Source organism: Rutilus rutilus, assembly GCF_951802725.1.
Source record: "Rutilus rutilus genome assembly, chromosome: 9".
Taxonomy (NCBI): domain Eukaryota; kingdom Metazoa; phylum Chordata; class Actinopteri; order Cypriniformes; family Leuciscidae; genus Rutilus; species Rutilus rutilus.
The window spans coordinates 19,742,205-19,759,742 of NC_140223.1; the positions used below are offsets into that span (position 1 = coordinate 19,742,205).

Sequence of the window (17,538 nt, forward strand, 5' to 3'; positions counted from 1 at the left end):
AGTTTGTGTAATATCCAGTATTTCCTCTCTTTTTGAAAAGTGACCTTTGAGTGTGTTTGGGCTTTAGACATATAATATGTCTTTACTGCCGTTCCAAAACCTAGCTGAAGGGCCCCCAAATGTTTTGAGCCGCTGATAAACGACAAACTCCCTCTACCCCCCCGCACCCCCCCTCCTTCACCCCCACCTCTGCCTGTCTCTTCTGCCGAGGAAAAGCAATTTGCTCTTGGTGATCCGATGCAATCAGTTGTGCTTCATGGCTTTCAAAAAAAAAAAAAAAAAAAAACAAGGCTGAAAAAAGGCAAACATAAACAGAAGGGAAGGAGAAAAAAAAAATTGCGAGAGAGGGACATCACTATTAATTAAACCACGCGCTCCCGAGTTCTGATGATCATGTGCAGGAGCTGCAAATATTCAACACCTGTTTTTTTGATTACCAGTGATTAACCTATTGCAGTGTGCCTCAGACTCTCATCAAGAGCCATTCAGTGCATGAAGACCCTCCTTAAATACTCCTTTTCACAGCGCTCACATGAAAATGAGTGTTATTGTGCCTGTGCGTCTGCCCCTCCTTTAGGACAGAAGTTGTGAATCAGGCTTTGACAGTTTCCAGGTGCCGAGGCGATGGGAAAGCTTTAACATGCGCTCTTTCTCTCTTTCTTTCTCTCTGGCATAACAGTCTCTGAGGCATGGCTGACGGTTCCACAGCCTTGTGAAGTGTATATCCCAATTGCTTTTTCCCCCAGCGCCGCTTCTCTCGGGTTGTGTTAGTTTGCTTCAGAAGCCCTTTTGCGGTTTGCCATGTGTGTGTATATATGCCTTTTCCCCTTTCGCTCTTGCTCCTCATCTCACTCAAGAGCTTGTCTGATGCGCTAAACATCTGCCGCGCTCAAAAGCACCTGCATGCCCGCTCAGCCTCTGTATTCTGACAAGCTTCCACTTCATTTGATCTCCACTTCCACTGTTTTTTTTTTAAAAAGCCCAAACTGTATATTATTGAACCAGCAGCTCACGTTGTGAAATGCGGCAGTCTTGATAGCAGGCAAAACGCCATCTCTGTCAATACCGCTTTTCAGAGCCGCTGCTGTCCTTTCATTTAGATTTCTTCCCTTGTCCAGCAAGATGCACAGCTGGGGTCCCACCAAAGCCACCGGTGACGCCTGTAAGGGGACTGTGGGACGCTAATAATTTGTAACTCCACAATAAAGGCTTTCAACCCACTTGAGGGGAGAATGGAAAGCTGGTGAATATTCATTACAAATCAATGAGCCAATCTCCCACGCCATCGGCTGGTGTCTACGGCTCTATATTCGGCCCATCTTGGCTTATGCTGGTGATGTATTGCGCTCATAAATTTTGTGGTTCTTTTCTTCTAGGTTTTATGTTAGCAGTATTGATGGATGGACGGTGAGTCCGCTGATCTCTTCACTATCTGAGAGATTGATCCAGACCTTTGTTTTACCTCTGTCCTTCCCTCCCCTTTTGCAAAAGTAGTACATTTTAGCATACTTATTATGGAAATAACATACTTTGAAAGAATATGCTTAAGTGCAAACTGAATGCAATGTTTTCATTTCATGTTAGTTACAATAAAATGGAAAAGGTTTATAGTTTAAAAGGTTTTTGACCCACTTATGTAGGACTTAAGTACATATTTTTATGTAATTTCATAATACTTCTATTGTCTTAGAAATATGGTTAAAGTGTACAGCCGAATGTACTGACAAGCATTCATGGTAAACTGAAATATACTTCATTTATATTGAAACTTTTATGTCATGAAATACACATTTAATTGTAATGAAGTTTCAATTTAGTACATTTAATATATTTAACAACACACTACAGTTAAATTATAATCAATTACTTTACAGGGGCTTTAGCATATTAGTCCGCACATCAAAATAAGTGTACTTTAAAGCATAACAAAAGATTATTAAAACAAAATACTCAAAGTGCACTCTTAAGTAAGCTTAGGTGGCCTTTTATTTCATTTATATTATCTGCAACTTTTAATTTAAAATTATAAAGTGCACTTTTTTAATAGTCTACTTAAGTGCATTAAGAAACAGTCATTAAAATGTACTTTTTTACTTAAGTATACTTAAATGATTTTGGTCAAACTTTAGATTAGGGTCCAATTCTCACTATTTACTAACTATGACTTTTTCCACTACTTATTAATAGAAAGTAAGGTTGTTGCTAAGTTTAGGTATTGGGTAGGAATTTGGTAGGATTAAGGGATGTAGAATACGGTCATACAGAATATGGCATTAATATGTGCTTTATAAGTACTAATAAACAGCCAATATCCTAGTAATATCTATGCTAATAAGCAACTAATTAATAGTGAGAATTGAACCCTAAGCTAAAGTGTTACCATGTTTTTCTTCCATTAGTATTATATTATCTGAAAGTGCAATTTTTAAAAACTATACTTAGGATTTAAAGTACACTACAAATGCACTTTCAGTACAATTAAGCACGCTTCTTTTTCAAAAGGGTCATCACTGCAATTATTTCTGAATGAGGCTGTCCATCTGGCCGAAGTGAGAGGAGGTATCCCCAAAACAAACAAAAAAACTGAAAAAAGGTGTAATATGCATGTGGATGCCGTCAGATGGTGCGCCAGCCTCTCCACCGCACATGTCTCCCACGCCCTGTCTCCATATCGATCCGTTAGTCAGAGGAAAGCAAACTACGGATCAGCTGCTTATTGTCCCTCATGGATTGGCAGACTGTGTACGCCCGGTTAATTGGGCCTGGCGTCTGTGGCACATGCAGAACCATAGGCTCTCCGCTACAATTAAGTCTCCGACAACCTTCCCGTCCCTTCCCTCCGTTTGAAGTGCCAGCTCCCATCTAGAAGCTACTTCATCTAGAGCGTTCCCCAGCAGGGTGCAGCAGTTAGGGAGACGGCAGGTAATCACTGGAGGAACATTTGGAGCGGAGCAGGAGTGCATCCTTGCTTTCTCCGCTTCAAAGCATTGAACAGAACGTGACTTAACATACGGCCTGTTTATGTGGACACTGTTGTAGGTTACTGATCGAGATTATAGGAGTAGTGATCATCAAACTTTCTGATGTCAAAGGGAGATCCTTCCTAAAATATGTAGGCAGCTAGTTTACAGTATATTGCTTAGGTATAGCCATTCAGAGGTTTGGGGTCGTTTATTTTTTAATGTTTTTGAAAACTGCCTCGTAAAATCACCATAAAAAGCAATTTATTCCTGTGATGGTAAAGCTGAATTTTCAGCATCATTACTTCAGTCTTCAGTGTCACATGATCCTTCAGAAATCATTCTAGTCATTCTGATTTGGTGCTTAAGAAACATTTCTTTTAATTTTGTTGTTAAAACATTTGTGCTGCTTAATATTTTTCTCTGAAACTGTGATAACTTTTTTTATACCATAATATACATTTCTTTACTGTCACTTTTGATGAATTTAATACATCCTTCCTTACTAAATTAAAGAATATCTTCTTTTAAAAAGGGGTCAGTAAATGACAGATTTTTTTCTGCCCTACATGAACATGATACATTTTGTCTCTAAAAATCTTTTCTTAAAAAAAAGAAAAGAAAGCTGCACAAACAGCACAGTTTTGAGGGCATTTATAGTCTGCCAAACTTGCATAGAAAGGAGGTGTGTTAGTGCTGAAACTAATAATTTAAATGCATAATGGCATTATTTCAGTGCTTTTTGTCTCTGGTTAGGCTGGATTGCGGTTGATTTGGTAAATAAGACCTAGGTTTCTGTGCTGAAGAACTGTTCAGTAAATCCACTCTGTAATATCTGTAAATACATAAGTTGCCACTCACTGGGATCTAAAATGTTGGATCATCTATGCGGCACAAATGATTGTCATTAGTTGTGTCTTTCTACGGAGAGGAAGAGGGAAAGAGAGGGATTTGAACTACGCTAGCATTGGCGACGACATACCTCAAAGTAATTTCCCTCCCATCACATTTTGCATTTACCATAAAGTCCCTCATTCCCCATAAAGGACTGATTGATGGCTTGCCAGGGATTGTGCCTAGCATACACCCCTAGTGCTTAAGGATATTCAAATCGCTTTGTGCCCTTGCTCTCACAGATCTCGCACTAGCAGGATGATTTAAAGGTGGTAACAAGATGTGCTCCAGGGCGCAAAATATTGAACACCATCAACGATGCAGTGACTGAACAAAATGCCTGTCAGTTAAAACAAGCTATTAGATCACAGGCGAAACTGCTCTTCTCTTGCATATAAATCCTGCCCTCTGCTCCCAAATCTATCACGCAGATGAAGCAAATCCCCGAATGCACTACTTCTTTTCTGCATTAATGTGTATTTACTTAGAAGATAGAAAACATATTGTGTGCTAGCACAATGCAGATATGATTCATCCCTCTAAACTCTTTAAAATATAAACACCTTGCAAGGTCTGTTTTCATTCCTCTATATAGTCCTTTTCTTTAGACTAACGTAATGAGCATCCTGCCGCAGGTTGTGGATAGAGCTCGTCCTGCGGAGCTCGAGTTAATGAACTTCGTTTATGTGCCGAGCCCAGTGTCAGGCCCTTAAGAGTCCCAGACATTTCCGTAATAAAGATAAATCATGCAAATCTGGGGTGTTTGCACAGGACTGTGTCGCTCGCTGTGAATCACTTCGCTCATTATTTACCTTTACTATGTTGCCACATCGCACCGAAAGCTAAATAGATGGATTTCGAGTTACTAAAGTAAGACAAATTTCCTACTGTTTTAACACCTACTTTTTTTGCACATAAACACACATAGGTTTAAAGGCATTCAAGACAAACCGAAAAGCAAAATGTTGAAGGAATAGACTGGACCAAGGCTTCAAGTGGCTTTAAACTGACAGTTCTTCAGTGATTTTTCTTCCACTGCGCTACCGTTAGCGGGAGACACTGTGGAGCGGAAGCACTAATAGCCTTGGTTGCAGCATTCTGGCTGCCATTTATGATTCTAATGATTACAGCTGAACACATCTTTTGTTTGCAAGTGTCAGAAGTTTTGAGCATACTAGGAATAGCAAGGTTTTTATATTATGTTGGAGATAGCAGGAAACGGGAGATGGGTGAATGGCGTTATTTGCCCCTTACCGAGGCCATATTAACTCTGCAGGCAGTGCAGTCTGTGAAGGAGCAGATGTGAGACTGGAATAGAGCAAATGCTCTGCACTGTACAACCAGCTGCGGCGTGGTTAGCCCTGATTGGAGCCTTTTCTGCTTTAGAGCACTTATTCATTGATTGATTGATGCATTCAAACCCAGCCGTTCATTATGGGCACTTTTTCTGCTTCCCCTGTGACTGATATTCAAAAGGGATGTGCGGTTCCTGAAATCGATCGTTGAATTTTCTGGCAGTGAGAAGGGGACAGAATTGGACACAGTCAGTGTGGGCAATCGTTTGCCAATTAAATGTTTGTTAATAAGCTTATCAGTGGTTTTGATTTATCCATTTTGTGCCTGATCTATACAGATAATGAATATCTTCTCAAATAGACAATGTACTGTATGCATATTTAATAGTGATGTTTTAATGGGGCACATTGTATTGCTTTTATTTGAATTTGAATAATGCATCTTAATATTGGCATCTTAATATTGATAACTGGCATCTTAATATTGAACTGCAAGTAAAGCCAGGGACACACCTAACGACTGCAAGGCCGATTATGAATGTAATGTGATAATTATCTGCTCCAGTCATTGGAAACCATCTTTAAGTGTGTTCAGTTCAGTCTTAGAATGTTTCAGCTAGTCGTTAAATGTGTCCCCATTTATAGGTTGTTTCTTCCTAAAAGCACTATGCTATCCCGACAGTTTGGGGCGGGGCTATCTGTTGTTTGAATGCAGTAATTTAGCATGTTTGGTGGGAAATAAAAAAAAAAAAAGTTTTCACACTTTACATTACGATGTTGTGAGGCTTAAATGCACATTTAAACCGATTAATTTATTTCAGATTTCTACTTTTTTTTTTATATATTTAGTTAGACAATATTATTATTTTCTTGTACTCGTTTTTGGCCATAATATGAAAATAATTGTCACCTGTATATGCTAGAATTTTAATAATGATAAATCTCTACTGAAGATATCAAAATAGATTCAGAATATTTGGTAGAATGGCCTCTTTAACACTTTAGAATTATTTTTTATTCAGTAATTGCAAGACAAACCCTCGGCTTTGGGGAAAAACAAAACAAAATGGCTGACTCTTGTTCCGTGCTGACAGATTTGGAGTACAGAGTGAACATCACAGCTCCTATAGGCTTTTAATGAATTGAGGGAGACAAGTGATGGTCACATTGATTACCTTTTTCGTCCCATGCTGTTCATTTCTTATTGTGTTAGTGGCCAGCAGCAGCTCTGGGTTTTGAATCACATGTAATGACTTACAGTTTGAAGGTTTGCCAGCCACTATTCATGAGCAGTGAGCCACTCCAATCAATGTTTTCACACAGCTGTTCCAAACCTAGCATTATGAAGACATTTTTGTTGTTCAGAAACTGCAAAATGCCAGTTGGTACAGCGGCAGGATGAAGTGGCATTGACAGTAATGATTACATTAATATTAATCCTGGTGTTTGCCATTTATTTGTCATTTTTGCTTTGGCAAAAGTGTAATAAATGACTCACTGAGGAACAGCAGGCTGTGGTTGATATTTCCTGTGGGTGTAGTTGCCCTTCTGTGGGAGCCAATCATGTTCCACAGAAATCTCAGCTGTTTTGCCTTTGGGAAGTTTAGTCTAGAAACCAGCCCTATAGATTCTGCATACTGATGAACTTGACAACGGCAATGAATTGTGTAAGTGTAGTACATCTGAAGTTGCTGATCAGATTAAACTGTATCAGTAGAGTTTTCACAAAAGAATCAATATCCAAAGTACAGATAACCCAGTAAATGTTGTTTGAATGGTTTGGTTTCTAAATAAGCAAGGCCTTGATGGAATTAAGGGAGCAAAAAAAGTTGAATGCAGGGGCTAGCCAGTCGCACTTTGTTTTGTGTTTGCTGATGCAATAATATTGAACAGTGTGCAATGTATCAGGATGACAGCAATCAGAGTGAACCGCTTAGTTCTGGTGACACTGCACTTAATAAAATCTGTGAGGGTGATGCATCTTTTCGCATAATATGCCACACTGGCACAAACAAATACAGAGAGACACTATTAAAAATTACAATATTAAAAAATAAAGAGAGAACGACTGTGCGCAACCAGGAGAGAGGAAGAAATATTTTTTATTTTGTTTTTGAAATGTCCTTGAGCCCTTGTGCTTTGGGGATTTTTGTTTTTTTGTCTCTGCTTCGGAGTCGGAGATCTTTATAATTAGTCTCTGTTGTGAAAAATGTCTTCGGACTCAAAAAATGTCTGTCTTGGATTTCTGTGAAATGGAAATGTGACAAGTGAAATATTGATCCGGTTAAAGTATTCATTCTGTTTGTTTCAACCTCACTCTCTCGTTTCCCTGATGTGTTGTATTGAGTATGTTTTGTTTTCATGGTCATACATACAGTATAGATGGGGAAAAAAATGTCAAGAACATTTATAGGTTATATTTAACATAAAAATGACAATTAAAAAAAAAAAAAAAAAACTTCTCTATACTGTGAATGTGAAAAAGATATTATTAAAGAAATTATTCATAGTACAATAGTGGTATTTTTTTTTGAGAATCCCCATTGAGAATAGTGGGAATTAATGAAGAAAAATGTGGATGTTCTTAATTGTCATGAAATTTGATTTTGTTTGTGAAATGCTTTGTGAGATTCACCCATGCATCTCTATATATTCACTTACACTGCTGTGTCTAATTGCTGTTATGCTGGATATTGTGTGCAATTCTCCAATATTCCGTTGCTTATTTGAATGTTACCCAGGGTGGGAATTATGTAATTTTAGGGGCAAGGCCATTTGGCCTCCACCTTTTTTTTTTTTTTAGGGGCACCAAGGCCATATGACAGGGCACAAAGGCCATCGTACAATTCGATGGTTTTCCCATTCAGATTGATACCATAACATCCTAATTTGGAATAAGACATGGATTATGACTTTTTTAATAAAAAAAAACATTTTTTAATGAGAGAGAGAGAGAGAGAGAGAGCGCCATTACATCCAGAAGGTATACACCCTCACACAACAATAGAAACAACACAAATGCCAATAAAAGCATTCAGAAACAACACAAATGCCAATAAAAGCATTCAGAAACAACACAAATGCCAATAAATTAATAATTTCCTGCATTGTCGAACGCTCTTCTTCATGTGTTTCAAATATGGACTATAATGTTCAGTAGAGCGCCCTCAGGCTGCTGGTATGAATTGAAAACACAGCACATCAGTATACAGCGCTCATAATGATTACATCGACGCATTTGGCTATAAATTCAATAAAATATTATTCCTGTCAATAGAAATCTGATGTAAACTGAGAATATATCAATATTTCTCCAAATCTGCACACTTTTGAGCTAAAAGCCGTGAGGGACGTTGTTTTGTGAATCGCTTTCATGACGACAGCACAGGAGTTTTTTATGAATGGGAGCGTCTGACGCTCATAATTCATATTAAAGGTATCGACTCATTTTTGCATTTCATAACTCCTGACACAAATTAAGACATAACTGTCAATATAAATTTCTCAGAATACAATAGTGTTCAAATACTGAAACGTGAGTCTTATATCTTTTTAATGATGTAAGTTATAGTTTGTCAAGGTAATAACATTAAATCTTATAGTAACTAACTTTGAACTATTACAAAAAAAAAAACGCTTCAGTGCGCCGACGCCGTTACCTCTGGAACCTTGCATAGGGCCCTTTTCTGAAAAGAATAGAATAGCAAATAGATTTTGATATTTTTAGGTCAGTCATATAATGCAGGTCTATGGTCACGGTCTAAAAGAGCAGCCATCCACAGAGTCCAAATTAAAACAATTCCCCATCGTCCAAATTAAACAATTCCCCATCATAAGTACACATTGATGGCCTAAGACACGAAACGAGCGGTTTGTGTGAGAAAACGAACAGTATTTATATAGTTTTTACCTCTTGTAACAGCGACGTCCAAGTGATCTGAGGGCGCGCGCGCTTCCTGCTGTGTGACGTGTGCGCAGACTGGTGCATAGATAGACATATAGATTTCGCCTTGGCTACGGCAGTTCATGAACGAATGCCGTAGCCAAGGCGAAATCTAGTGTATATATCTATGCCCCAGTTTCGACAACAGAGTGTCGTTCTTCTGTTGGTGCTGACGTTACATGCTTCTTGCACTGCTGTTTTGATGCGTGAGATCATCGATGTGATTATGACACTGCACCTGCGCGAATCCACAAACTAATTGAAGTTCAGAGACTACTTGGGTGGAACTTGGACAGGGCCAGGGCACACAGGCCACTGTGGCCGTACGATGATTTTTTTTTCACGGGGCATGAAGGCCAAAGTGTAGGGCAACGGCGGCCATGGCCGCGTGGCCGCGGTATAATTCCCACCCTGATGTTACCTCATATTTTTTTGAAGGAGGATGTCTGACAAGTTTCATTGCTGATTGACAACTCCCTGTGTCTGAATAAATCAGCCATATTCAAGAAGTCATATGTATTTTGATTGACATGCCATCACTCATGGGTAAAAAAGGAAGACTTTCAGGGTATGATGGCAGTATGTAGATCACTGTGTGTTATGTGCCTCCTTTCTTCCACATCATGACGCTGCATCGGATGGGGATGTTTTCATATTAACATTAACGAGATGCCCAAGATATTCAATGCATGAACAAGTACGGTTCATGTCTGGAGCGCCTCACTGCTGTTTTGTGTGTTTTTTTTTTTTTTAAATCCTATTACTGTCGGGTACGGATTTTTTCATACGTCAGCTTAAATATGACTCACTTTGACAGCGTGCCGTAGCGAAAATGGAGAAATCATTACAGCACAAAGCGGTTGATGAAAACCCTCTGATCGGAGGGGTATAATGCGTGTGTGATTTGAGTTTGTAGATATATGTTGCACTGGGCTTGTAACACTGTTGTACCCTGGGAGTAAAGGAGGCTTGGAGCTGACCCCAGGCAGCCTTTGGAAATGCAGGGGCTGAACAGTTCAGCTCACAGGGAAATTGGCCGGCTCGCTGAAGACCCCCCCCAGGCCTGCCCCAGTAAAACCTCCATTAAACAATGTGTCCATTGTCAACCCTTAGCCATCTCTGCCGCGACCCCCTCCAAACCCAATCGTATTGGCTTAACCAGTAAGAACAGGGGGCGGCTGACACTGTAGGGTTGTCTTTCTCTATGGCGTTCAATACAGTGGATTATTTTTTAAGTCTTGTCAGTTTTGTGGTTGAGATTATTGCCACAGTTAGCTTTATTGCTGTCTGGAGGGTTTGTTCTGGCAGATGTGGTTCACTAAGTGTCATGCTGACCGATCTGGACTGTCTAAATTGATGTCTAGACTGCACGCAAAGTATTAAATTGGCCATTACAACAGGCCATTGAACAGTTTGTGCCCACAGAATTCCACGAAAAGCTCAGCAGATTTCCACAGAAATTGAGCGGCCATCCATCACGAAGTCCCGCATATCTTCCATCCTTTGTTTTTTCATTTATGAAATATTTTGGCTTATTTGACAATGCTTATAAGCTAAAATAAGAATGTATCATTTAGTTTTTGTTGATTTTCTCATAGAAAATGTCAGGAAAAAATGCACAGGTTCTGTGTGGGCTTAGCCATGACAGTTTTTGCTTTTTCTCCTCTTCTCTTCTCCTCTCTTTGTTTCTCAGCTGCTGTAATGAGAAGAGAGAATGGAGTTCTTCAGAATGTGCAGAGGGTCTGTAAAGCTCTGAGGCTCAAGAGAACAGGCCAGTACTGTAGGATGACAGTATGGCTGGATCTGAGGATTAATTTGAGATTAGACCAGAGCCGAGATCAGGGAGACCTGGAATAAAGCTGTGCCACATGCATGAGACAGGGCTTTGAGAGAGATGGAATTTATTTCAACAGTAAATCAAACATTAAATCTCTAAACTGGTGCTAATATATAAAGAAACTAGTACAGTTTGGGGCCGTTTACACAGAATGCGGTTTTCCATTCCACTGCTCTACTTTTCCATTATTTTTCTATGCAAACGCGCTAGACTGATGTGTTTGACCGTTGTGCTTGCTTCTTACGTCCCCGTTCCACTTCCTGCATCTAGCCTGGCTAACGTCAGACCTCGTGGTCTGGGAACCACATGTTCATTTTCTCGTATTTGAGGCGTGGTTTACGAATGCCCAGAGCCGTTTATTGGGCGCTACGAATGTCTATCAAATGCGCCTGTACGTAGCTCATAGCCAGTCGTTTCAATTATACCAGATGACGTATGTAGAGCGACAGAAATTCGACGAGGAAGAAGACGATGGGTCAGAGATTTATTTGTACACGATGGCGTTCAGCGACTAAACTACTTAGAACACCATCTAAGGCTGCATCGAAAGGTAACTTCAGGTCTGCTGCCATGTTGGATCCATAGATATAAACAAACTGCTTCGGTGTGTCGCATAGACGTCGTAATCGTCTTGCTGCTCCCTCCCCGTTCTGTGATTGGTTCCCTTTTTGAGGGGAAAATCTGGTCCATGGTGTCCAGGCTCCCTAGCAGCGTGAATAAAATCGCACTGCGCAAGGCAGGGGGAATCCCAGGCTAGCCTGCATCTTGTGTTTTTCAAAGCAAAAGTGATAAAGTGCAAACCAGGTGTGAACCAGGTTTTAGAATTAAAATGATACATCAATTTGATCTAAACACATAAATGTAAATTATATTTTTTCATATATTATACAATGATACATTTCCATAACTTTTATAATAACACTATATATAACTATATTGTATAGGAAATAAAATAACAATAATATTATTATTATTATCATACAATTTATTAAAATATTTTTTTGCATAACACATTAAAATATTTATATTTATGCAAGTGATTATTATTATTATTATTATTATATAGATTATTTTAGTGTAGTGTCATTTATTACATTTCACACCACATTGCTAAACACAATGCTTGGATTAAACCCTAGTCATTTTCATTGGAAACTGAAGCAAATATTATACTCTGCATACTACAGAATTACCAACCTACCCTACCTTTAACTGACAAAATTGCCTTCCCTACCTTTAACCGACAGTTATAATATACTGCATTTTAATAGTGTAAAAATAAAATTTGCTGTTTACCCGAGGTTAAAATCCAACACTACACCCCCATAACAGGCTTAGTCCTTCAGTATAACAGAACAACGTAGGTTCACAACCCTTCTTGCTGCACTCAAAGGAATGAGTCAGAGAAAGCAAGTGAAAAATACTGCTTTTCTCTAAATATTTGATATCTTTTGCCTTTTGCACTGTCCTCACATGCAACACGGTCTGTGCCTGCTTATCTGCCGCTCGGCATTGGTGAGGCTGTGTGGGCCAGGTTGTGTTTAAAAGCACTCAGAAGCTGTCACTAAGTGTTTTGTCTTTGTACTTGCACATATTTGCTTGTGTGTAGCCGTCCCTCCGGTGCGCTGCGTCCTTGTACCTGTGAGAGGATGAGACAAAGCTTGTCTTTCACATAGAGTGATGCTCAGAGGATCTGGAGCACATGGCTTTCAGTGGGCTAGAATGAAAGAGAGGAAATGTGGTGACCCTTAAGTTTGTTCACTGGCCCAGAACTCCTGAATCGTGACTAATATATAACGTCTCTTTCCTGACTGTCTTGTTTTTCCTGGTGTTTTAAAGCTTTACATTGTGTTTTGCAACCAGACATGATACATAAATCCATCTATGAGAAATGTGTCTGTCCACACAAAATGAAACTGCTGCATGATGTGATACAATCAGGGATGCACAGTATATCTGTATCAGATTATTATCTGTTTTTTACCCTATTTTTACATTTCGATTAACACTGCTGTTATCTAACACTAATCTTTAGCAAATCTCAAAATGAATATCCATTTTTCATACTGTACATTATGTTGTGATGCCGAAATTCACTTGTAGCAATTGTTGTAGCAATTGATTTAATTTTTTTTATTTGTTTTAACTAAATATTATTGCATTTTAATATAAGCCATTAGCCTGGCTAACGTCAGACCACTTTCTCTTTGAGACGTGGTCTGGGAACTACATGTTCATTTTCTCGTATTTGAGGCGTGGTTTACGAATGCCCAGAGCCGTTTATTGGGCGCTACAAATGTCTATCAAATGCGCCTGTACGTAGCTCATAGCCAATCGTTTCAATTATACCAGATGACGTATGTAGAGCGACAGATATTCAACGAAGAAGACGATGATGGGTCAGAGATTTATGTGTACACCAGAGTCCTGCACGGGTCCGATTTTGTAAATCCGCACCCGCCCGTACCCGCAGTGCTTAAAACAGCACCCGACCAGTTTTCCGACAGCAGCACTAATTAAAATCTGCACCCGACCCGCTTAAAATAGAACCGACACCCGACCCGCACCCGAAATAAAATCAGTTTAGATAATCACATTATAGACACACTTACAAAAATGTTTATTGCCAGGTCATACAGAAGTTATTACACGACAATTAACACAAGGACAACTTCAGCCGAAGCTGTCAAAAGGCCGGTACATGAAGAACATGGCTAACGTTACCACAAAACTGAGTAGCCTAATAACAGATGCGGCTACAACACTATATCTGCCACGCAATTTCGTCTAGCCTACATCTGACAATTCTGGGTTCAAACACGCCCTGCACACCACACATACTTAACAGTGTTAAATATGAAAAATACTGTTCGATAGAACTGCTTTGTTACCACAGTTTCTGCGTGCTTCCTCAGGGATGAAGTTCCACATTTGCGGCTATCCAACACGAAAATGTTTGCAGCAAAGCCTTTCACAATATTTTCTTCAGATAACTCCAAATTTCTCCCACACACTGGACTTGATTTTTGATGACGTATTGTCGACAACTTTACAATCTCCTATTCTTTTCTTCAACTCCTCAGCATCCATCCCGACGACTGCAAGCAGACCGCGCGCGCGCAGTTATGATGCATTTTTAAAAGTGAAAGTAGCCTAGGTAACGTTATAGATCCTGGGAGGGCGTGGTAAATAATAAACTGATGTGGATTTTAAATTATTTTATCAACTTGAAATACAGGCATATTTTTGTAGATGTGTTCCTAAAAATATGCATATTTTTACGTCTGTCAAAATCTCGCTGCGCTCAAGGCAGCATGGGGAAACCCAGGCTAATAAGCCATATTTATTGGCCTTAACATGAGAACAATTATGAGCTTATCGCATTGGTCAAAATTGAAATATCAGTGCATTCCTAAACACAATCACAGCCCATTAGGAGATATTTCATGTTTAAATGTACAATTATGTGGAGAAGAATTTTGGACCAATCAGATTTCAGGGAGGGTGGGGCTACACAGCGTAACTCCACAAAAAAAAACAAAAAAAAAACCTTAACGCCAAAATCTGGTTAGGACACGTCTAATAGTAAATAACAATAAATTATTACACGCATTATGAGGTCTTTTTCAGTGTGCACATAAAAGGATCGTAAAAGACTATAAAATGCTACAGTAAAAACCTAGTTTTGGTAACCTAAATGGTTACTGTATACAGTGAAAAACTATAATAGATGGCACATTTTATGTAATTTTACAGTAAAACACTGTTAAATGTATAAACAAGTCATCTTAGGATTTGCAGTGAAAAATGTAGATTTAAATTCCGTGTGACACTTTTTTTTTTTTTTTTTTAAATGATCATGTTTTATTTTTAGATCAGTTTTGCAAATTAGGGTTTTATATACAGTACATCAAGTTTTATGACTTATATATTGACATTATACCAGGTAATGAAATAGAATTTTTTTTACTGTCAATTTAAGTTCCGCTGAAACTATTTTAAATATATGCTTGAGTAATTGTTAAATGTCTTAAAAATATGAGTTGAACAGCTTTTAGAATCAAAATGCCGAAGCCTAATTAAATGATGGAATTTCTCCCATCACACTGCTCTGTATTGTAAAGCATGGGAAAACTGCCAGGCTGCCCTTCTTGAGTGGGCAGGTTTTAATCAATTTGTGAAAGGCCAAAAGCAATCTTACTGAGGAGAATGAGGCAGTGCCTCCTACATAGAAGGTCAGCAAAAAAGAAAAAGAAAAAGAAAGAATGAGCTGAATGTATTTCTCAGGCAACTTTTCTGCAGCTCATCTCAGCAGTTGCTTCCATAAAATCGCCCTCGCTCTATTGTTTGTGGGGTAGATTAAAGAGACAGTCATTGAGCGCGAGACGACCCAGAAACTGACCCACTATGCCGCTCTGCTCGCCCTCAGCCTTCACAGACTTGTTTTGATTTACTGTACGCTTCATTTTAAAATACTCCAGTGTTTTACTCGCTGGAGGGATTTGTTGGTGAATGGCTTGGGAGCGGCCTGATTGGACGTCAGCCTTTCACATTTAATTAACAACCTTGTACGTTTGACATAACTGCCATTTTTACAAAACTCATTACAAGAAGGCTGACACTTGCTCTTTTAATGCTCTCTCTCTTTCGCTCACTGTCACTTTCTCTTGCCATCTCACCTCATACAGTATATGCGTACTTGTCTCTTTATTTAGAGGCACTGTATATGCTGTTGGGACTTGTGTAGTACTGCCGCATTGTCAAATTGTCATACAACACATAGCAAAACATTATCCAAAATTCATTAAAATCTATAGCTGGGTTCTTTGTCAGCTGAGCTGAGGCGAATGGGTGTGCTCATGAGAGATAAGTGAGCTTGATGAAGTGTACGCTACCTGCTGCGCTGCTCTTGGCCCTGGACCAGCAGCCTCTTGTTTTTCTGCTGGGAGCTTTAGCTGAAGGCAGAAGAGACAGCTGTGTGTTGGGCTCCTGAACTCTGTTGATCGTGTGCTCTCTGTCTCTTTGTATCTTTTTCCCCCTGCCCTCCATGAGCTCCTCTCAGACAGGGGGAGTACAAATCTTCTCAGCTTGGCTTAATCCAGCAGTGTTGACAGTCTGAGTAAATAAAAAAGATATGTTCAGCACACCCAGCATATTGTCTTTTAAGCTGTGTGTACTCTTTAGTATGAAACCTTCAGAGAATCATCCTGTTTAGTCGTTCTATCTATAACTGTGTGTGTGTATATATATATATATATATATATTTCTTATTAATATTATTTATGATGATTTTTTTTTTTTTTGTCCAATGGACATAATTTGGATTCTATGGGTAGTGCATCCACAGGATATTTTTTATTTATTTTTGCGTATATTCATTGTGTTTATTGTGCAAACACATACCGCCTTGTTATATTTCAATATTACAATATTGAAAGTATCCAAAAATAATACAACATTGAATATTTGTACATTTGAAATATGTCATTTCCACATTTTTTCAATGCAATTATATATCTTTTCTGCAATGAGCAAGTTTCTCTTTAACTCCTGACCTTAACTTCTCCATCTCCTCCTCTCTTGACTTCTTCGCCTCTCTCCTCTAGCCTTGAAATGCAAGCATCTGGAGCAGCAATTTGGGGTGGTATTAGCAGTTCCCTGGCCCTTGGCCTAGCCTTTCTGGCCTAAAGCTTGTGTAGTCCAGGCAGTATTGGTTCCTCCTCTAGCCCTGCCTCTGCACCTTACACAACCATTTCACCCTCTGACCCCACTCAGAGTGGAGGATTATCACAGTGTGCGTGGGGGGAATACGAGAGCAAGCTGCTGACCTTGTGTGCAAAACTTTTTCACACTCCGTATTGTGGCTCGCATTTGCGGACTTGCATTTGACGCTGGTGTGGGTACGTTTTATTCTTTTTTTACAGCCTGAGAAACAGTTAATATTCTGAAGGCCAACAGCTGCCAGAGATGCGGATTAGAGGTTCTTTGTTGAGCTGTAGTTTATCCCATCCTGACAGTGGTCCAGTCCCATGGAGCTCTATCCCTGCTGTGGTGCACGCTGTCTTTTCTAACAATGGACAGTAGATATGTCTAACACAGGGGGTTTAGGCTGTAGATAAACCACAAGATTTCTAAGTAGCTTGATTGTTAAGCTAGGATGAGACTTTAATACAGCAGCACATCTTTTTTCTCTTCTTCAGCTCTAAACGCACTTCATAATGAAAGAGAAAAGCGTGCAACGCTTACTCAGCGTGCCAACGCTGTCCTCATAACGTCATTGAAATTAATGGCTTCCTGCTGAATTAAGGTAGCAATGTCAAGAGGCTCCAAACATCGCAGGTTAGTATGTATACCGGTTCGCCAGACAGTGTCCAGGGTATTTTATGTTTAAATAAATCTCAGACCTTCACACCTTAGGCATTTGCCCAGTTGTAAATGATAAGAAAGATACATAGCTTGAGAAATACTGAGGAGGAGAAAGCTAAGAACTTTTTCAAAGTAGCAAGTCAATTTCATGTTGTTTTTTTGTCTAGTTTTTTTCAAAATCAGGCAAAATAACAATATTTACTGGAATATAATAAAATGTGGTAGCACTTTACAATAAGGACT

General features: G+C 39.2%; 1 protein-coding gene across 5 annotated transcripts in view; it reads left to right on the plus strand.

Annotated features, from left to right (window-relative positions):
• Positions 1-17,538, plus strand: part of sez6b (seizure related 6 homolog b) — a 198,004-nt gene that overhangs the window by 7,706 nt on the left and 172,760 nt on the right. The gene's annotated exons all lie outside the window — the stretch shown is intronic.